Source organism: Nicotiana attenuata, unplaced genomic scaffold, assembly GCF_001879085.1.
Source record: "Nicotiana attenuata strain UT unplaced genomic scaffold, NIATTr2, whole genome shotgun sequence".
In the NCBI taxonomy this organism is placed as follows: domain Eukaryota; kingdom Viridiplantae; phylum Streptophyta; class Magnoliopsida; order Solanales; family Solanaceae; genus Nicotiana; species Nicotiana attenuata.
The window spans coordinates 68,469-81,975 of NW_017672881.1; the positions used below are offsets into that span (position 1 = coordinate 68,469).

The window sequence follows — 13,507 nt, forward strand, 5'->3', positions numbered from 1 at the left end:
TCACCACAAAAGAATAACCTATTATTGATATTAATATTACAAAACCATATTTTGCGAACTGATGTTGTCGTATTATTTAGACTTGTGAACTGTTGTTCTTTTCCTAGGAATTACAATAATATAATAGTATTATCACCAAAAAAGAATAATCTATTATTGATATTAATATTACAAAACCATATTTTACGAACTGACGTTGTCGTATTATTTAGACTTGTGAACTGTTGTTCTTTTCCTAGGAATTACACATACGTAGCATAGCTAATTCACCTCCTTTCCGAATAACTATGATCACCTCCAATCCCAATTATCTTTATATCATATTATAAATACAAACTTCTTTCTAGTCACTTTGTATTCATTCCCCAATTGTCACTCTGTATATAAGGTGGTCGCTAAGTTTGTTGGTCTTTCTTTTAGGCTCAGAATCACAACCAAGCCTCTATTAATTCATCAACTATGATTTAGTTTGTCTCGGAAAATCTCACCCTCATTGCCCTACGGCTGCAACAAGTCTTCCTTAACCTGGTTGCTAGAGTTACGATTAACGGTTTTTTCTTCTGACATGCGCTGGTAGCGGTGCAAAGAGTGTGACTCTGAATGGCATTCTGGGACAGTGGCAGAGCCATATTGTCGGGACAGGGGCTAAATTTGAATCTCTTTTTATTCTGTGAAATTAGGATAGACATTTTTTTTTTAATCTAAGGAGAAATTGTTGAATCCCTTTGATAAGAGAGAAGCTCCTAGTCTAGCAATAAATGTGGCTGGAAAGTTGCTTTAAGTTGCAGCGACACTTTGTAAATTCCTTATACATTGGCGCAACAATAAAAATTGACGTTGTGTGACTGTAAATCTATAGGAATAACATTGAATCTCTTTGACATGAGCAAGGCTTCTAGTCTAGGGAAATGCCGCGGCTCGAAAGTTGCTTTTAAATGTAGGCTTGAATTTCAGGTAAGGCCATTTCTTCAATCCCTTATTTTAGTCTGAAGAGGAGTCTTAGCGCAACGATAAGAATTGTCAGTGACCTGACCAGAAGGTTACGAGTTCAAAATCGGGAAAATAATCACTTATAAAAAGGCAAAAAAAAACATAAGTAGGCATTATCCAAAATTTTGCGCATAGCGGGAGCTTAATATATCGTATTATCTTGTTTATTTAAATCCTGACAGAGTGATAATATCTTAAATGTCATAGGGGAACCCAAAACGTGTCTACTTTAAATTGTTGTATCGGATCTATTCCCTCTAGCCATGACTCAAGATAAACTTCCGTACTTAGTCTATTAAGATTCTTTCAGAAAGATGATTCTTATTCTTAACAAATGCTGTGGTTCATTTGGCAATATTTAAAGCAAGAAAGAACGAAATATGAATATTCTTTCACAGTTTAAGCATTATAGATAACGACCTGATGAATTTTAGAAATAAAAGTTTCTCTTTACTTCCTTAGTACCTTTCTTTTTTGTAAAATAAAATAGAAATGAACAAGATTTTTTTAGGAAACGTTTCTGAACTCGTAGTCCAATGAAGAGGAAATAAAATTATATAGATGGGATTAAAATCTAATTCTCCATATATAGCAAAAGCAAAATAATTTTCATTTATTAAAAAATTAAATATATAAGCTTAAAGAGCGAAGCTTGCTAACGTCTCAAGAAAGTATTCCCTCGTTGCCTAACCTATAACTAGAAAATACTACCTTTTCGAACTGACCCTACTAATAAACATCGAACTGACCCTACTAATAAACATTCCAATCAACTTATATACTAATAGAAAAAAGTTAGAAAATTAATGGGTCTTGAAAACTAAAACTTAAAAATTTGAAAAATAAAAACCCTACCAAACTTTCGAGAAGAGGAAAACATATTTAGGAAACAAAAGAAATGGAAGAAAAAGCAACCCATTTATTAGTAGGAATGGGATTTCCATCAGCTCATCAGCTTGATCTATAAATACTTACTAAAACCCTATTAGCAAATTAAAAACAACTCATCACTATCACCATTTTAGGGTTTAACAACTATAGTTCTTCATCACAGAACAACTAAAGTTTTCAGCTACGTACAATTTTGCTTCCGTTCTTTCAGCTATTGCTTCTTTTTCTGTTTCATCATATCCATCATCCGTCAATATTTGATTAGCAGTGCAATGGCAGAAAACTCTTTTTCTCATCGTTCGATGGGTAATCGGTTTCACCCGACGGAAAGAGAAGTGTTGAAGTATCTTGTAGGGTCAATGGCGGCTCCATAAAGTTTGTGGCCTAAAGCGAAATTTAATATGAGACCTTATACTTTTTTATTAGTATATATACACACATATACAAAAAAAAAAAAAAAAGATAGTGTTGCCATTTTTTTTTAAACTTGTTATTTATAGTATAATATACTTAAATGATGAAACCTTTAACTTCACATAGTAGTATTATCATTTATATTAGTAAGTGGTAACTTAAATAAATTGGATGTAAGACATGTATTTTCAATATGTTACCTTTGATTTTGTTGTAAAAATAAATTTACTAATATTAAGATCTAAGAAATTTAATTCAAAGTTTTAAAATATTTTTAGTGTTAAAGAGTAGATAGTCTTTATTTCATTATTTCTTTTGTCCAAGGTTTATTGTATTTTTTTTTTTCAAACTTTAATATTGTCTAACTTGAAATAAAATCATAAAATCCATTATCAAAAATTTTTTGGGGATCTAAATTAAAGTTTTACTAGTCTCCTAATCGAGCCACATGTCCATCCCCTGCTATTCTCAATCAAATTTTATAGAGTCTCAATTAAGATAAGACAACAATCAGTGAATGTATTATTTAGTTACCAAATGTGAATGAAGCTGTTGAATAACACGTTCATAGGCAGTGGTCTATAAATAATTGTTGATCATTAATGAGAGCGGCTCAACGGAACTAGTGGCTTAAAACTAAAATATATTAAAAGACCCTGAAATTTCTTTCATAATATCCATATAATATTGAGACAAAAAAAGTGGTGAGAGAACAACGTATATGTGGGTTAGGCGTAAGTCATATGGTATTGAATTCCCTATAAAAAAGATATAGCGTTTAATGAAAATGGTAAAAGGATTGAGCCTATTATCGATCGTATTTTAACCTTACGATAATTGTCTCTGGGATTTCTTAGTTAAAAAAATGAGATACAAAAGATTTTGAATACAGATATGAGGATCTATCAAATGTGACAAAAAGGAATAGCTAATTTAGATAATTTAATTTTAAATTAGAAAGTAAAATAGTAAAAAATATGAAAAAAGAAAGAAAGAAAAATAGAATTGATGAGAAGATAAATATATTATTTAATTTAGTGAGAGAAAAGTTTTATGCTATTAACTCATTCAATCCTACATCTATCAAATTTAAATAAATATTAGAATTTAAAATATTTTATCAATAATTGTATAAATATAAATTACATATATTATATAATGATATAGTAGTACTTTATATTTTTGGGGCCTTAAATATTGGGAAACTTACACAAATGTCCCAAATAAATCTCAACTTACCAACCTCTAGCCATTAGTCATAGACTTACCAAAACTAGCCAACAAAAATTGAAAAACCAAATAATAGGGTTCTTTCTCTCAAAGAATCACATGCAAAAATCACCTTCCATATTTTTAAGCGTGATTAGCAACATTAGACACAAGACGGAAAGGAAATTTCATGGACGGGGTAGCAAATAAGGTGATGAAATACAAAAATCTATACAATATTCCAAAAATCTAAACAAAAAAGGAACTTTTTCGATGGGTATAGTTGAAATTCATTGAAAATATATAAATAAGTCAATATACAAAATTTGAGGAAGATTGGAGGTGATTTGGACTGGTTTTGTATCAAAATTCGTAATTAAATCGAGTTCAAAAAAGTCTTCTGCGACACATGTATCAAACATGTATCACGCATGTATCACACACACAGGTATACATGGATATACATGTCATACACAATTGATACAAATATGATACATATGTGATACACAAATGATACACAGTGTGATACAAATATCATTTTTTTTTCATGTTCAGCTTTTACCTCGAATTTTCAATTCAAACCACCTCAAAACTTCACCAAATCATCCCAAAACTGAGATTCAAGCTCCTTAAGTTGTGCCCAATCTATTATAATAACACCCACTCAAAACAAAGCAAAAATTTAATATTTTTTTGCTACAAATAGCTAATTGGCTAATTTGGCTAATATTAGTAATATTTTATCAATTGACCAATTTTTATAATGAGCTACTTATAAATGGACATAGCTGGTAATTTCCCTTAAATATTTGGGGGCCTAAGGCAACAGTTCACTTGCCTTATCCAAGAGCCACCCTTGTGTAGGGTTTGTAAGAGACGAGCCGCTTCCCGCACAGAATGAAGTGATGCGCAGATTTTTTAAGCTTATGATCATGGGAACAACAACAACACTCGTTAATTCATAACTTCGCAAAAGAAAGAGAAACCTACATGGAAAGGAGTTTCAAGAACTGTTGGGAAGGGCACTTGGAAGCCTCAAAACAAAGGCCGAGAGGTGTTTGATGATAAAGGAAGACTCATGGGATACGTGGAAAGTTTGAAGTACATCCCCGCTAACAAATCGTCAAACAATGTGAATGGAAAATGGTTGATGACTGAGTACTCTTTGTTTGATCGTTATCTGGCTGCTAGGGAGATTAAGAACAAAGGTTTCGTAATTTGTAAGATCAAGAAGAAGGGCAGACCCGGTGACAAGAAAAAAGGAAACAATATTGATGAGGTAGTTAATGATGAGAATATGAGAGATATTGAAGAATTTATCAACACCGTCTTGAAAGAAGATGTTCAAGTTGAAGACAATGGTATAAGGTCGAATGGTATAGCAAAGGATGATCAAGAGAATAATATTATCCAATACGTAGAGGGAGATCAAGTTAGAGACCATGTACTTAGTTTGTTGGGTTCACCAGAGGATATTGTTGATGCGGATGATCATGAGGAGAATGTTGAAGATTGCATAGATCAGGGGGATGAATTCCAAGTCCATTTACTTGAAGAATATATTGATTCCGTTATGCAATCAGAAGATGTTCAAGCTGAAGACAATGGAATGATGTCGTCAAATGATATTAATTATAGCAAAGGATGATGAAGAGAATATGGAATACCAAGTCGAAGACCATCAACATGCTACTTTGTGGGCTTCCGCGGATGATGTTGATTTGGATACTATCAATTTCTGTTAGTCAAAGAATATATTTGCTAGATAATGTAGTTTAATAATCCCAAGCTAGCTCTTCAATAAAGCTACACACCTGGATTACAATCTGATTTATCAATATATTTTGAATTTTCTTACGTTTCTGTAATAGTTTTAACTAGCTAGTGATATATTGTCCACATATTAACGATGGTCGCTGATAGTTTATGTAGTACTACTAAATTTTAATACTTCACTACTGAAAGTTCTGCCAAATTTTTCGCTCTAAGAGATAGTGCTCACTTATAATATTTTGGTGTCGATTTCCTGTTTTAGTTGCCTAGCTGGAGTATTCAATTTTCAAGATTATGTACTAGCTCATTTTGGGAAGCAGTACCAGTATTAATTAGTTAATTAAGTATGCCCTAGCTCTTAGTTAATTGGTTGGTGTTACTGCTACCACTTGTTAATGCTCTGCCTTGCATTAAAGTCAGAACTTTTCTCAAGTTTTTCTGAATAGTGGTAACCAATACTCCAGCCCAGACCGTTCCAGCAGGGCCAACTCAGGTTCCAGAGGGGTTCACCGCTACCACGGTACTTAAGGATGCTTTGATCCGTCTAGTGGGCCTTATGGAGAGTGTTGCTTAGGCCGGCACATTTCCTGTAGCACCAGCCGTCTCTCAGTCTGGGGGAGGAGCCCAGACTCCCGCTACTCATACTCCGGAGCAGCTGGCTCCCCAGTTTCAGACCCTAGCAGCTTAGCCAGTTGGGGTAGTTCCGCCGGGTGTTGCAGCACAGATCGGTGATGCATCAGCTATGTCTTCTGAGGCTTTGTGGAGATTGGATAGGTTTACCAAGCTTTTCACCACTCACCATAGCGGTACATCTTCAGAGGATTCCCGGAACTATCTGGACAGTTGTCATGAGGTGTTACGTAACATGGAGATAGTGGAGACCAATGGGGTCGACTTTGCTGCCTTTCATCTGTCAGGTTCCGCCAAGAAATGGTGGAGGGATTTTTGTTTGGCCAGACCAGCTGGGTTGCCTTCTTTGACTTGGGACCAGTTCTCTCAGCTATTTCTCGAGAAGTTCCTTCCTGTTACACTGAGAGAGGACTATCGTAGGCAGTTCGAGCGTCTCAAATAGGGTAGCATGTCCGTTACTCAGTACGAGACCCGCTTTATTAATTTGGCACGTCATGCTCTTCTTATACTTCCTACCGAGAGAGAGAGAGAGAGGGTGAGGAGGTTTATTGAGGGACTTGCTCAACCTGTCAGATTGCAGATGGCTAAGGAGACAGGGAGCGAGATTTCTTTCCAAGATGCAGCCAATGTGGCCAGACGAGTTGAGATGGTTTTAGCTCAGGAGAGTGGTCAGGGGTCTGACATGAGGCCTCGTCACTCCGGTGGATTCAGTGGGGCCTCATCTGGAGGCCGAGGTACTTTTGGCAGAGGCCATCCTCCGAGGCCGTTTCATTCAGCACTTCAGGCTTCTCACGGTGCTTCAGGTGGCCGTGGCTCTCATATGCAGTATTCCGATCAGCTAGCCTACAGTGCACCACCAGCTCCTATCAGTGAACCTATGCTCAAGAGTTTTCAGGGTGGTTACTCAGGTCGCCAGGGTCAGTTTCAGGGTCATCAGCCACAACAGCCGAGATCTTGTTATACTTGTGGCGATCCGAGGCACATTGCTAGGTATTGCCCTCGATCATCGAGCGGTTCTCAGCATCAGGATTCTCGTGCTATGGTCCCGGCACCGGGTGTCCCACCGCCCGCTCAGCCAGCTAGAGGTAGGGGTCAGACAGCTAGAGGTGGAGGTCGAGGTATTAGAGGTGGAGGTCAGGCCGCTAGAGGTGGAGGCCAGCCAGACAGGGCCTGTCCTCGAGATGCAGTTCAGAGTGGTGGGGCCCAGCCCCGATACTATGCTTTTCCAGCCAGGCTTGAGTCTGAGTCATTTGACGCGGTTATCACAAGTACGATTTCAGTTTGCAATAGGGATACCTCGGTATTATTTGATCCGGGATCTACTTATTCGTATGTATCATCCTATTTTGCTTCATATTTGGTTGTGCCTTGTGATTCTTTGGGTGCCCCCATCTTTGCGTCCACACCGGTGGGGGATTCTATTGTTGTAGATCGTGTCTATCATTCGTGTGTGGTCATTATTGGGGGTCTTGAGACTCGTGTAGATCTCCTACTTCTCGATATGGTTGACTTTGATGTCATTTTGGGATGGATTGGCTGTCACCTTATCATGTTATATTGGACTATCACGCCAAGACAGTGACCTTAGCCTTGCCAGGGTTGCCTTGATTAGAGTGGAGAGGGACTCCTGGTCATTTTACCCGCAATGTTATCTCCTATGTGAAGGCTCGACGTATGGTCGGAAAGGGGTGTTTGGCTTATTTGGCTTATGTTCGTGATTCTAGTGCGGAGGTTCCTTCCATAGATTCTGTACCAGTTGTTCGAGAGTTTCCAGAGGTATTTCCTGCAAACTTGTCGGGGATGCCACCCGACAGGGATATTGACTTTTGCATTGATTTGGCTCCGGGCACTCAGCCTATTTCTATTCCGCCATACCGTATGGCCCTGCTAGAGTTGAAAGAATTGAAGGAGCAGTTGCAAGATTTGCTTGATAATGTCTTTATTAGACCTAGTGTCTCGCCTTGGGGTGCGCCCATGTTGTTTGTGAATAAGAAGGATGGATTGATGAGGATGTGCATAGACTATTGGCAGTTGAACAAAGTCACTATCAAGAACAAGTATCTATTGCCGAGGATTGATGACTTATTTGATCAGCTTCAGGGTGCCAAAGTATTTTTAAAGATCGATTTGAGGTCTGGCTACCATCAGTTGAGGATCAAGGCATCCGATGTCCCTAAGACAGCTTTTCGGTCTCGGTATGGGCATTATGAGTTTTAGTGATGTCATTTGGGCTGACGAATGCCCCAACAACATTTATGGATTTGATAAACCGGATGTTCCAGCCCTATCTGGATTCCTTAGTGATTGTTTTTATTGATGATATCTTGATCTACACCCGCAGTCAAGAGGAGCATGAGCAGCATCTTCGGGTCGTTCTTCAGACTCTGAGAGACAATAAGTTATATGCTAAGTTTTCTAAATGCGAGTTTCAATTGGGTTCGGTTGCTTTCTTGGGTAACGTTTTACCAGCAAAGGGTATTCAGGTGGTTCCTAAGAAGATTGAGGCAGTCAAGGACTGGCCTAGACCCACATCAGCTACAGAGATCCGGAGTTTCTTGGGATTGGCGGGTTATTACCGTTGGTTTGTGGATGTGTTTTCATCTATTGCAGCCCTGATGGCCAGGTTGACCCAGAAGGGTCCCCCGTTCAGATGGTCGGACGAGTGTGAGGCGAGCTTTCAGAAGCTCAAGACAGCTTTGACTACGGCGCCGGTGTTGGTGTTGCCCACAGGTTCAGGACCCTATACAGTATATTGTGACGCATCTCGTATTGGGCTTGGTGCGGTATTGATGCAGGGTGGCAAAGTTATTGCATATTCTTCACGGCTGCTGAAGATTCACAAGAAGAATTATCAAGTTCATGACTTAGAGTTGGCGACCATTGTTCACGCTTTGAAGATTTGGGGGCACTATCTATATGGCGTGTCGTGTGAGGTATTCACGGATCATAAGAGTTTGCAGTATTTGTTCAAGCAAAAGGAGCTCAATTTGAGGCATAGAAGGTGGCTGGAGCTATTGAAAGACTATGATATCACCATCTTGTATCATTCCGGGAAGGCTAATGTGGTGGCCGATGCTTTGAGTAGGAAGTCAGCTAGTATGGGTAGCCTTGCATACATTCCAGTCGGTGAGAGACCGCTTGCATTAGATGTTCAGGCCTTAGCCAATTGGTTCGTGAGGTTGGATGTTTCTGAGCCCAGTCGTGTTTTAGCTTGCACAATCGCTCGGTCTTCCTTGTATGAGCGTATCAGGGAGCGGTAGTATGATGACCCGTATTAGGGAGCGAACTCAGAGGAAGTTCGATGCAGTTTGGGTTATTGTGGATAGATTGACCAAATCAGCGCATTTCATTCCTGTGGCAGTTTCCTATTCTTCGGAGCAGTTGGCAGAGATTTATATCCGTGAGATCATTCGTCTTCATGGTGTGCCCGTGTCTATCATTTCTGATCGAGGTACGCAGTTTACCTCGCACTTCTGGAGGGCAATACAACGTGAGTTAGGTACGCGGGTCGAGTTGAGCACAACATTTCACCCTCAGACGGACGGACAGTCCGAGCCTACTATTCAGATCTTGGAGGATATGCTCCGCGCCTGTGTTATTGACTTTTGAGGTTCTTGGGATCAGTTCTTACCGCTAGCGGGGTTTGCCTACAACAACATCTATCAGTCGAGCATCTAGATGGTTCCCTAGGAGGCATTATATGGTAGACGGTGTCGATCGCCGGTTGGGTGGTTTGAGCCGAAGGAGGCTCGATTATTGGGTACAAATTTAGTACAGGATGCCTTGGATAAGGTTAAGATCATTCAGGATAGACTTCTTACAGCTCAGTCCACGCAAAAGAGTTATGCCGATCGTAAGGTTCGTGATGTGGCATTCATGGTTGGAGAGAGAGTGTTGCTTTGGGTACCGCCCATTAAGGGTGTTATGAGGTTTGGAAAGAAGGGCAAGTTGAGACCTAGGTTCATCAGGCCTTTTGAGATTCTTGATCGAGTGGGAGCGGTGGCCTACAGACTTGCTTTGCCACCAGGCTTATCAGCGGTGCATCCAGCGTTTCATGTGTCCATGCTTCAGAAGTATCACGGCGATCCATCCCATGTGTTAGATTTCAGCACTGTCCAGTTGGACAAGGATTTGACCTACGAGGAGGAGCTGGTAGCCATATTAGACCGGCAGGTTTGTCAGTTGAGATCGAAGGGTTATCCTTCGGTTCGAGTGCAGTGGAGATGTCAGCCTGTTGAGGCAGCTACTTGGTAGTCCGAGTCTGACATGCGGAGTATATATCCCTACCTTTTTCCCAGCTCAGGTACTTTTCTATGTCCGTTCGAGGAGAACGGTTGTTTTAGAGGTGGAGAATGTGATGACCCAAAAGGTCATCTTATGTTTTAGAGCTCGATTCCGCATTTCGAGGCTTCAAAACCTTATTTTATTCCTCCTCGATTTGCATGCACAGTCTGGACGTGTTTCTGTAAAGCTTTTATGTTGAAGTTAATAAAAATAATAATTTTTGCCTTAAAAAGTGGATTTAGTTGACTTCGGTTAACATTTTGATTAAATGGACCCGGACTCGTACTTTGACAGTCTCGGTGGGTCCGTATTAAAATATGGAACCTGGGCATATGCCCGGAATCGAATTTCGAGGTCCCTAGCTCGAGAAATGAATTTTTGATGAAAATTGTAAGACTGAAAATCTGCAGATCTCGCATTTGCGAGGTATGGTTCGCAAATGTGAGCCTCACATTTGCGAAAAATGTTCGCATTTGCGAGCATGGGAGGGGACTGGGTAGCTTTGCATTTGTGAGGAATAGGTCCGCATTGGCGGAAGTCAGGGATCGCATTTGCGATGGCTATAGAAATGCGAGGAGTTCGCATTTGCGACTTCGCAAATGCGAAGCTCAGGTCGCAAATGCAACATCTGCAGCTTATAAATCTTGACTTAGACGGGATTTTTCATTCATTCTCCCATTTTTCAAAACCTAGAACACAAGAGGCGATTTTTCAAATACTTTTTCTTCCCCAAATTATAATTAAGTGACTCTTAACTAGTTTCTTTCAATCTTTTACCTCTTTTTACATGATTTCATCCTAGAATCTAGGGTTTTCATGGTGGAATTGGGAATTTTTGGGTAGAAATTAGGGATTTCAAAATTTGGGGATTTAGACCTCAAATTGAGGTCGGATTCCAAAACCAATTGTATATCCGGGCTCGGGGGTGAATGGGTAATCGGGTTTTGGTACGAATTTAGAGTTTGGAACAAGCGGGCCCGGTTGTTGACTTTTTCAAAAAATGGCCTAAATTGAATTCCTTGCTATCATGGGTAGTTCCTAAGGCTTAAATTGAATTGTTTGGTTGGTAATTTGCTAGATTCTATTGGTCCGGAGGCTTGTGTGAAGGGAAAAGCGGTGATTGAGCTTTGAGTTTGGCCGTGGGAGCGAGGTAAGTGTCGTGGCTAACCTTAGCTTGCGGGATTAGGTGTTATTTTCTTACTTCTTACATGTTTGGATGTGGAGTACAACGTATAGGTGAGATAATGAGTATCTATACGTTGTTGTCGAGTCATAGCATGTGAGTGAGTCTTATTCTTGTAAATGTTGTATTTTTGATCATATTGTTCATGTTTAGACTAGCTATTCGATGTGTTGAGCAATCTCTTATCATGTTTTATTGAATTTGGTATTGATGGGTTTTTACTCAAGGTTGAGATTGGTATTGTGGAACTAAGTGTTGAAGTAAGACTTGTTGTTGTCATTTCTATCTCCCTATTATTGTTGTCTCTTATTTTGGTGAGGTAGAGTGATAAAGTACGAAGGGTGATGCTGTGCACGTTTTCATTACTTATATGGTGAGATAGAGTGATAAAGCATGAAGGGTGATGCTGTGCACGTTTCTATTATTCATATGGTGAGGTTGAGTGATAAAGCACGAAGGGTGATGCCGTGTACGTTTCTATTATTGATTATCTGGTGAGTTTGAGAGTAAAAGCACGAAGGATGATGCCGTGTATTTTTCGTTTGCTGTGTTTACTTGTTATTACCGGTTCAAGGTGTACTAGCTGTTTAAATTCCTCTATTGTTGTGATTCCTTATCTTGCAACTCCCTTAGCATGCTTCCCCTCCGGTTAATATCTGCTTAGCTTCTATTAATTGTTATTACTGTTAGCATATTGTTTAACTGCACATGTTTATGTATGTGCCTTGTCGTAGCCTCGTCACTACATCGCCGAGGTTAGGCTGGGCACTTACCAGCACATGGGATCGGTTGTACAGATACTGCACTCTGCACTTTCTGTGCAAATTTCGGTACTGGACCGTGTTAACTTGAGTTGAGTTGCTGCCTTCAATCCTACGAGAGACCCAAGGTAGATCTGCCGGCGTTTGCAGACCCTGGAGTCCCCTTCTAGTTATTCTAGTTTTCTGTTTCTTTTAATTCGGAAACTGTTGTACTTTCTTTCAGCCAGTATTTGTAGCGACTCTTAGAAGTTCGTGAATTGTGACACCAGATTCTGGGTAGTTGTGTATAAGTACTTGGGTTATTATGAAATTCTGTACTCCTTTAATCTGTTTTTGTTTAATTGATGTTTACTGAATTGGTTAAGGGTTAGCGTATTATTTCTTTAAACTGTTGGATTGCCTAGCATCTGAAAAGTTAGGCGCCATCACGGTCCCGACGGTGGGAAATCCGGTCCGTGAAACCAAGAATATGTAAAAACTAAGATAATATTATAAAATATATCAAACTTCATCAACTATCCCAACAAAAAGAAATTACTCATTATGGAGTAAGAAAAGCTAAAAAGGATATTTAGAAGACTAGAAATATTTTTACTATTAGGAAAAAAGAAAGAAAGAACAAGACTAGTTCTTGTCCTACAAAGATTGAATTTGCTTATACAAAGAGAGCTTGCTATTTATAGGAAAAGATGAGTAGCTTTTGACATGTTCCACTTTTGCGAATGTGAAATCCATGTATGCGAAGTGACCTTTGTGTACGTAGATTCAATATATGCAACTATGGCACTTGTGCTTCACCCTTGACTTCATGAGTTAATCTTGCAAATGTAGCTTCCATGTATGCAAAGTGACCTTTGTGTAGGTAGATTCAATATATTCAACTATGGCACTGTCACGACCCAAATCTACCATGTCGTGATGGCGCCTAACGTGGAACTAGGCAACTCTTTTACCAAGACAATCCAATATTTCAAAACAAAGATTTCTTTAGGCTATTTAGTTAATAAAACTTCATAAGATAAATCTGAATAACAAAGTGCGGAATGAAAAGCTCGACATCGGGGTGTCACAAGTCATGAGCATCTACTAAGGACTGTCCGATAAAAATAAGACTAATACAGTCTGGAAATCACTAATAATATCTAAAGGAAGATAGGAGGGAGAAGATCAAGGCCGCGATCGCCGTGCAGCTACCTTGCTAACTCCACAAATCAGCGACGGGTGAAAATCAACGCTCGCTAGCACGTCCAGCAACCCCTGGATCTGCACACAAGGTGCAAAGAGTAATGTGAGTACGCCAACTAAGTAAGTAATAAAGGTAAATAAAGGCTGAGCAGTAGGAAACACATAAAATCTACACCATGAAATCTCA

General features: G+C 39.4%; 1 pseudogene; it reads left to right on the forward strand.

Annotated features, from left to right (window-relative positions):
• The first annotated feature begins 2,153 nt into the window (after window positions 1–2,153).
• Window positions 2,154–13,507, forward strand: part of LOC109214805 — a 55,662-nt pseudogene continuing 44,308 nt past the window's right edge.